General features: G+C 40.6%; 1 long non-coding RNA gene across 1 annotated transcript in view; it reads left to right on the top strand.

The window, feature by feature from the left end:
• Window positions 1-9,913, top strand: part of LOC311434917 — a 362,168-nt gene that overhangs the window by 325,796 nt on the left and 26,459 nt on the right. The window lies entirely within an intron of this gene.

Raw genomic sequence — 9,913 nt, 5'->3', positions numbered from 1 at the left:
GTTATTTTTGACTCTCTCATCAGATGCTTGAAAATTCCATGAGGAGCAGAAAGAAGAGTAATGAAGAGCAAATAGTTACGGTTGTAAACTGATAACAAATATTCTCATTTGCCTTCACAGTTTCCTGATTTTCTATCTGGCAGGCAATATAACGATTACTTTTTCTCCCTAAGATTGAATATATGTTAAGCAGAGAATTTGGATAGGATGAACAGCATCTTTTGGATTAATTCTGTATAGTATTTGTGACTTGCTGGTAGGGAGAATCACAAATGCAAAAGGCTTATAGACCAGATAACTTCCCTTCACTAGTCATAAAGTGAGATCCCGAAGTCTGTCTGAAGTGGGCATACATGAAGAAGCTCTTTGTTGATTTCCATAATCACTGAAAAACTTAGGCAACAGCTGGGTTTATTTCCTCCCCTTCTGATTGTGTTGATGGAGGGCCAGATTCCCTGGCCAACCTGTCCAAAACTGGGGACTATCTATCTCCATAAGTTAGGGGTCGGTGTGCCCTCTTACTTCAGTATGTGAACACCTCAACATTTTTAAAACTCTGAGAGGGGCAAGGACAATTTTCTCATTTCATAGAATCATAGAATAGCTTGGGTTGAAAGGGACCCAGATGATCTAGTTACAACCCCCCTACCATGGCCAGGGATGTCAGCCATTAGATCAGGTTGCCAAGGACCTCATCCAAGGACCTAGAACACCTCCAGGGATGAGGCATTGTGGTGTTTTTACCCAGCTGGACAGCTGAGCTCCACCACAACGGGTCTCTCACTCCCCCTCCTCAAAGGGAAATTGGGAGAAAATACAATGAAGAAGGCTCAAAGTTTGAGATAAGGACAGGGAGATCACTCAACAGTTATCACAATGGGCAAAACAGACACAGCATAGGGAGATTAATGTAATTTATTATCTATTACTAACAAGCTAGAGCACTTAGAAATTAAAAAAAAAAAAAAAAAGTAAAAACATCTTCCCCCCATCCACTCTCTTCTACCTCCTCCCCCTGAGTGGCACTGGGGGCTGTGGTCAGTCCCTAAAGCTTCACCTCTGCCACTCCTTCACAGTCACTCTATGCTCCTGCTTCATGTGGCATCCCTCCCACGGGATGCCGTCCTTCACAAACTGATCCTGTGGGGTCTGCCCACAGGCAGCAGCTCTTCAAGAACTGCTTCCACATGGTTCTGTACCACAGGGTCCATCTCCCGGGAGCAAACTGCTCCAGCACGGGTCCCCCACAGGCGGCAGCTCCCCCCAGACCCCCTGCTCCTGCATGGGCTCCTCTCCTCTCCACAGGCTGCAGCTCCGGCCCCAGGCCTGCTCCTGTGGGGGCTCTCCATGGGCCACAGCCTCCTGCAGGCCACATCCACCTGCTCCACTGGGTGCTCCTCCATGGGCTGCAGTGTGGAGATCTGCTCCACGTGGGACCCATGGGCTACAGGGGCACAACCTGTGCCACCAGGGGCCTCTGCACAGGCTGCAGGGGAACTGCTGCTGTGTGCCTGGAACACCTCCTACCCTCCTGCTGCACTGACTTTGGGGGCTGCAGGGCTGGTTCTCACTCCTCACTCTCCCAGTTACTGTGGTGCAGCAGCTTTTTTCCTTTTCTTAAATCTTCTCTTACAGAGGTGCAAACAACATCACTTACCGGCTCAGCTCTGGGCAGTGGTGGGTCCTTTTGCAGCCAGTTTGAGCTGGCCCTTATCTAACATGGGGCAGCTTCTTCTAACAGAGGCCACCCCTGCACCCCCTGCTACCAAAACCTTGCCACATAAACATAATACAGATATCCACAGCTTTTCTGCGCAACCTTTTCCGATGCCTTACCACCCTCTGAGTTAAGAATTTCCTCATAACATCTAATTTAAATCTTCCCTCTTTTAGTTTAAACCTATTCACCCTTGTCTTTTCATTATCTGCCTGAGTTAAAAGTCACTCTCAATCTTTTTTCTTGGCCACCTTTAAGTATTGAATAGCTGCAATGATCCTGCCCAAAGCCTTCTCATCTCCTGGCTGAACATCCTTAGCGCTCATTCCCTCTGATCATCTTTCTAGCACTCTTCTGGACCCACTCCAAAAGGTCCATGCCCTTCTTGTGCTGGGAATCCCAGAGCTGAACACAGTACTTCAAGTGGAGCCTCACAAGGGCAGACTAAAAGAGAAAAATCACCTCCCTCAACCTGCTGGCCACTCCGATGTTGATATAGCCCAGGATGCAGTTGATCTTCTGGTCTGTGAGTGCACACTGCTGGCTCATATCAAGCTCTTTGTCAAAAAGAACACCCAAATCCTTCTCTGCAGGGCTGCTCTAAATGAATTCTTCACCTAGGCTGTCTGGGATTGTCCCAATCCAGATCTTGTACTTGGACATGTTGAACTTCATTAGGTTCAAATGTGCCCACTTACCTAACTTGTCCAGGTCCCTTTGGATGGCATCCCTCCTTCTGTTGTATCAACTGTACCATAAGGAGCTGTTTGCTGTGGTTCCCTGGAACAAAATAAGAACGAGGTAATCTTTCCTTTGGGTTACTACAGCTTTGGGGAGGAACAAAGTTACACTGCAGAGAATATTTCTGTATCACAAGTGACTCTGTGAATCCAGGTTGCCCTGACCAGGCATATTTTTGCAATACAATTAATTATCTTTTTTTTTTTTTTTTTTTAAAGTTGAGAATAGACACAGACACAATGTCCTCTTTTTGCTGCTCAGCCCATTCCCACACTGTCACAAAAGCATTGTCATCAGGCTACGCCTCCAACTGTGACTCTGACACTCTGACCTCTGTCCTTCCTGGACAGTAAAAACCTCATTCAGTACTTGAGACTCCTGCAAACAACGAGCTTTGATGAGAGTACGCTAAAGCCTCTAATGTTCCAAAACCGATCACTGAAAAAAAAAAAAAAAAGAATCCCTGGATGAATCCCTGGACAATATGGGTCTCAAAAACAGCCATTCAGACTATTTCTTTTATATGTAAGGCAACTAAGAGGCATGTAAGTGCCATTGCTGTCACTTCAGTTTCTCCTTAGACATCTGTTTGGCTTCAAATTTATATATGTCACAGGCAGCAATTCTTGTGGTGAAATTCTGACTTTGAAAAAAATTTTGGGATTCTTAGGGAAAACTAGCAAAACATTTTGGGATAAGGAAATCTGAATTGAAACTGCAACATTTAATTTTGGGCTAATTTTGATTTTCTTTATTTTCTCCTGACCTGCCAAGTTGCCTTCTCAAAGATTTGTTTCAGATATTTCTGAATATCTGGAGATTTGTGATTCAAAATAGAACATAAAAAGTACTGGGTACTGCAGTAAGTCCAGGTACAATTAATTCTTAAATGGGGCCAAAGTGAAACATCATGATTCAGTTCAATAAACTGAACTTAAATATCTAAGTGAAGAAATATTGTTATGCTGTATTTGGATTTTGTAAATTATACAATTTCCTTTGTGTTAAAGGCATTAATTAAGCAATTTTTGTCACTTTGTATCTGTGATGAGTTGGAAAATATCCTGCAAAAGAAAAAGTCTATTATTTACCAAATGCAGACCTGCTAACAATTATGTATACTTCTTGACTATTTAGATTCATTTATTACATTTAAAATTGAAACAGTCTGGAAAACTCCACTTAATAGAATAAACCAGCATACATTAAAAGTAATCTGAAAATATTTACCTGAAATACTGTATTTTTAAATAGATTTTATATTGGCTGGCAAAGAGTAAATGTGTTCTGTTTACTTTCTGAGTCAAGTGCTTACTTTCCCTGTAGATAAATACTACATGACATTGGTTCTCTAGAGCAAGTGAAGAGCTAAAGTGAGGGCTGAGCTCTCGTGAGAGGGGAATCACAGGATTCCTTAATGAAAGTGCAGACCTAATTGGATGTTCTTGTCCCTGTGTTCGTTCAGTGTAAGCACTGAAAAGATGAAGCACTGAAAAGTCTCTTGCATGACTTCTGTTCTGCCTGTGAGTACTTTTTGTTATTGCCTCCAGAAAAACTCAGACTAACTAAACTTTTAATCTATGTCTCAGAAACAAGCCTTCACATAGATGAGACAATTCCACGTTGCCCTCTGCCTAAAATTCAAGGTAGAGCTGCGCAAGAAATACTGTTCCCATCTAGTAAAACTCTTAGGACATGTTTCTCTGTTTTTCATCCTCCTTTGGGGTGATCAGGGATCTCATAAAGTGTTTTGGTAGAGAACAGAAGGGAAAGAAAATGAAGCATGAGGTAAGGGGTTTATGTTAAAATCCCCGCTCTGAACAAGTGCACTGTGACTAAAAGAATACATTGATTTGGGAAATAATGAGAGGTAAGGTGTGAGTCAGTGTGAACACAGCTTTTCTGCTTCATTTTCTGCCAGTTCCCTAGGATCCCAAAGTTTGAGTCAAATTTTCTGTCTGCTGCTAAGACTTTATGTGAGTCGTTTTTCTCTTTCTGAGGGTTTACTTCTCCATGACAATAAGAGCCTTTGGTGAGTACCTGCCACTGGGAAAACTGCTTCTGGTTAAGAGCAAGCTGATGAATTCAGAAACTTTCACAGAGCTGGATTTAGGCTACGGAACTCACAAAGGATTAGGAAATCTATGGAGGTGAGCATTTTCAGTCTAAACACTTTTTTTTGTTGTTGTTGTTTTTTCTCTTTGTATTCTCATTTCCTGCAAAATTTCAGAATGTACACCATTATCATAATTTTTCTTTCTTAAAACATTTTTTTTGCATCCACACAAGAATCAGAAAATAATATATCCAGACTACTTTCCCTGCAAGCAAGGTAGAAGATGGTGTAACAAAGACTGCAATATCTAAACAGCAAATTTTCAGGTGTAAAATCAGGAAGTCTATAAGGTAGATTAATACTTCTTTTTGCATTAACATATAACTCTAATTAACTACTGCTTCTGTAAACATAAGAAAAAATGGACATATCATCATCGATTTTTAAATTACAAGCCCTGTAGTACTTGTTTCAGAACTTTGGACGTTGGACTTCCCTGAATTAATTCTTGCTTGAACTAGAGTATAGCTTGTAGTAAAGAATCTAATCTCAATAATTTATTTAGCAGTTCTTAAATAACAGGATTGGGACTACATTATGCTAAAAATTAAGGCCAATTTAGTAAATATAAAATATGCTACATCTGCTATCACACAAGTGCACCAATCTCTATTCAGCTCCTTAAATGCTACTGTAGACCAAATCCAAATAAAAAGTGTACCTAAAATATATTTTTATTTCTTTTCAACCCCATAGCTTTTATTTTATTTTATTTTATTTTATTTTATTTTATTTTATTTTATTTTATTTTATTTTATTTTATTTTATTATTTTTAAGAAATCAGAACAATTCCTTCTGCGCAGACATTAGCTCCTGTTCTCTGCAACAGACATGCTGAGCTCCAGGAGACTTCCAAGACAGGATCACATTATATGCAATGAATGTATGTATGTATATATGGTATGATGTCACTGATTGCAACTTACACATTCATAACTCTTCACAAGGTGAAAAACTAAAATTAAAGGGTATGGACATGTCCCAAACTTTTGATTGCACTCACCAAATGTAATTTCCAGTGTTAGGAAAGATTAATTACTCTTTTCAGTGTGTATATTTAAAGTCAGTCTGGCATGCATGTTTAAAGTAATAAGGTAGACATCGACATCAGAAAGTTAACGGTTTAATAACAGGTTGCGCAAGAATTCCAGGGCTCTTACTGTGATCTGAACATAATTGACAGCTATTATTCTTCACTTAGGAGCAATGGCCCACCCCAGGAGAAATGAACAGACAAATCATATAGTATCATGTTCCTTCTTGACTGAACAACTTTAGGGGCCCATGGCTAACTGCATGGCCTCTTGTTCAGCTGCAAAAGTGTCTTTTTATTTGTTTGAGGAAGTGCACCATTGAATACAGAGGTGAAAGAGAGGCCATTTCTCTTCTCTCTCTCTCTCTCTTTTTTTTTTTTTTTTTTTTTTTTTTTTTTTTTTTCTCTCCTTTTTTGCCTCAGCCTCAGAAAGGTCAGGAGCCTGCTTCATCTGTCATGCTTAATCAGCTGATGAAAACTCTGCTGATGCACGAGGTTGTGGCTCCTCTATTTTAAGCATAAATCTTAATGGGAGAATCGTTCAGTAATGTGTTACTTCCTGAAATGTGGAGCTGCTCTTTTAGGAGTGTGCTGGAGGCTTCTGGTAGCATGGGTGTACAGTGTGTCTGGAGTTCTCCTGGGGCACCACGCTTTTGTTGGCTGATATATGTGACAGCTTCCCAATTGCATATGATAAGGCATGTGGTCCCAGACTTCAGCAGAAAGCTGTAACAAAGGAAATAGACGTCCCAATTGGAATGTGAAGCAAGTCATCATGCCTACAGTTAACAGGATGCTGCTGACTGAAGAACAAAGGCAGGAGTACATCTCAATTGCGAAAAATCAATTACCCTCATTACCCACCAACCCACCATTTTTCTGATTAAAACTATTTGAAGAACAGGGGAAGGGGGCTGTGTATCTAGTGAAGATTGCAAGAGATGTGCAAGCGTTCAGCTAGAGAGGAGGATGGAATTATACATTGTTGGCACAAGTACTCCTTTGTCCTGGCTGGTAGGTCTGGCTGAGCATGCAGAGGGACAGATATAGCCCCTCTTTTTTTAGTGACCCATCTCTTATATAAATCTTTTGAAATCTTTGTGTAAATATGTCTTAATATTTATCTATCTATCTATATCCCATATTATAGTTATTAATTTTCAGATATGGCTTTTGTTTTGTTTTGTTTTGCTTTCCTTATTCACATAGATTCCAGGATGGCTCTGGAAAAAAAGAAAGGGAGACAATACCTATGGACATGGCTCAGAATTGAAGAACCCTTGATGTGGCCAGTGTCGGGTATTCTGACAGGAAAATGTTTGCTACTTTAAAAAAATTAACAGACCTAGCTGGATTTCAAGAAATGTTTGTCCCATAGGATGACTGGCAAAGTTAAATAGTTCATCTTTGTATTCATATACATACTGAGTTTACCAAGATAAGCATGCAACAAAGAGCCTTCACAACACTCTCCCTCTGCCCTAGTTACATGTATATCTCATGAAACCAGGAGGCATTTCTTACTATATCACAACGTACCAAAAAACCACAAGTGAATGCACAGACGAGCCATGTTACATGCATGGAACATTAGTTAGCTCTCCGCTGCCGTACACAGAATCCAATGTCCTTTTGCTTACCAGTATATTTTACAAACATTGGCAATAATTTCGTAACTGTTTGAGGCTACAAATACCACCTCGAGCATTACTTATATAGTGCACATGGAAGCTGCATTTAAATATACAGCCAACTCAGATTGGCAGAAGTATATGTAGAGGATATTTTATTTTCTAGCACAGCTCTTCCAAACATACAAGGCTATGACCTCATGAAGAGTCATGATGGCAGTTCTGTTTCTAGTGCTAAGCCAGAAGTTCAGTTCACAACCATGTGTAAAGCTGCAAGTGGAAAGGATTTGGGAACTGGTATTCCAGTGACAAATGCAACTCTGCAAGTTTAAGCAATGTCTCAAGATTGAGTGCATGTGTACTCATGTGTGTGTGATTCATGTCACTAGTTCTCCACCTGCTGGTGGCATTTTTAAGGCCTATAAGCCCTAATGCCCTTGCTATGAGTGATGTGGAGGTTGCCACTAGTTAACCCCATAAAAATGTGCAATCAGCTAATTGGAAAATTCTAATTAAGCCTCTGCTCATGGTACAGACATCCACATGTGAAAGACACTCAGCTTCTCTATACGACTGGCCTGCTTGCCACTGGAGAGCAGCAATCAGGTTGGGCAAGCTTTGCTTTCCCAATCACTGGAGCATGATGGCCCGGACAACTGTGCTGATGGCTGGCTTGCTGAGGGCCGATTTTTCTGCTGCAGCCACCCATGGTTCCTTAGTTCCAGCTGCCTATTCAACCATGTTCCCTGTTCTCACTAATCGCCATTTCAGAAACAAAATGAACGGGGGTGTACACAACTATCATTAGGAAAAACGATGACAATTAAATATAATTAATAAACACTCCTATTACAGGGCATATGCATGCTGTGTGTCTAAACTGGACTGAGTCTGAAAATTAGCACACCTCATTACCCAAATGAATTGGAATTACACAGTGCAACTTCCACTATTAATACAGCTTAAAGAAATCCTCCATTTTTTCTCATGTATATCTGTGTCCAGAAAACGATGTGCTTTTTAGTCAAAGAATATTAGAATGAACATTGCTAATCACATCAGTCCAGATGGTTGGCTCTCTTCTTGCCAAGTGGCAGTATTGTAACCTATTTAATGTGCAATTTACATAAGCTCTGTGTTAATAAAGATCCATGAGCTTGTGGACTTTTCCTTTACTCTTTTCTGTATCTCAGGTTCAGTCCACAGAGGCACAGCATAGCGCTTGCGACTGCCATTGATGCTGGTTGCTGAAGTGAGGGCTACTTAGTACCTTGCCCACAACCCTCTGCCCCTGTCTTCTCACAGCAGTATGGGATCCTTTAATTGATCATTATCCCCTTTTGAACTTAAAAGTACAGTTAGGAGCATATATGCCAAGCCCACATAAATCTGTGGTGAAGGCTGGAGTGAAACCTAGAACTATCTCAAAATAAAATTATCCTGTTACAGTGTGCATTCAGCCTGCATTCTCAGACCAGCTGGAATTTGTTAGAATTGTTTTGTGTTTATGGACTCTCCATCTAAACCTTACACAATTTAATTTTCTTTGGAAATTTACTAACTCTGATGCTACTGTGCATCCTGTCCTCCAGTCCAGCTAGGATTTTGTGTGTGGCCGGTCACACTATACTGGCAATCAAAACATATTTTTCTGATAGGTGGAATGATGTGTCTATAAATTATTGTTGGTATCTCTACAACTCACATGAGAAAATATTTTGTAACTGAGAATATGTCTCCAGCAGGTTTGGCAGGTCATACACCTTTCTGTTATCCAACTGTTATGTGGAAAGAAATAATACAACCACAGATCATCTAACATTAAATCATGGGCTTGGCTGTACATCCCCCACATTTCCTGGATCTTCTATAGATACCCATGGAAACCAGAAACTATATTTTTCTAATCACTGCAGAAAGTCTAAGAGAAGGTACTTGTGCTTTGAAGAGCTTGCAGTATGTAAAAATGGGACAGACACCAGGTAAACAAAGGAAACAGGCAAATTTGTTTAGAAGGCCACATGGAAGTCATAGAAGTCTAGAATCACCTGGCTCCTTCTACAAGGCTGTGCTATCAAGACTAGCAAAAAAATCTGACTCATATCTGGAAAGGGGACCAATGCATCTGAATCTTTTCTAATTTAGTTGGTTGTTGGCCCACCTGGGCTTGTACTGTTAAAAGCATTAAAACCAATTTAATTATTCATTTAATGTTTTATACTTTAAATTATCAATTAACGTTTCAAAATGTATTAAAAGTACATTGGAAAAGCGTCCAGTGGAAGGCCACAAAGATGATACGGGGCCTGGAGCATCTCCCCGCTGAAGAAAGGCTGAGAGACCTGGGTCTGTTCAGCCTGGAGAAAAGAAGACTGAGAGGGGATCTTATCAATGTTTATAAACACCTGAAGTGTGGGAAACAAAGGGGTATGGCCAACCTCTTTTCAGGGGCCTGTGGGGACAGGAGAAGAGGTAATGTCCACAAAATGAAGCACAGGAAGTTCAGCACCAACTTACAAAAGAACTTCCTGGTGAGGGTGTCAGAGCACTAGAACAGGCTGCCCAGGGAAGATGTAGAGTCTCCTTCGCTGGAGATATTCAAGGTCTGTCTTGATACAGAGAAACTTTTCATTGCTATTAAATTGAGCTTGACTATTAAAATGAACTTTGTTAT

This window comes from Aythya ferina (genome assembly GCF_964211825.1).
Source record: "Aythya ferina genome assembly, chromosome: 3".
NCBI lineage: Eukaryota > Metazoa > Chordata > Aves > Anseriformes > Anatidae > Aythya > Aythya ferina.
Note: the sequence above shows the minus strand (reverse complement) of the source record. Positions and strands in the feature narration are given on the sequence as shown.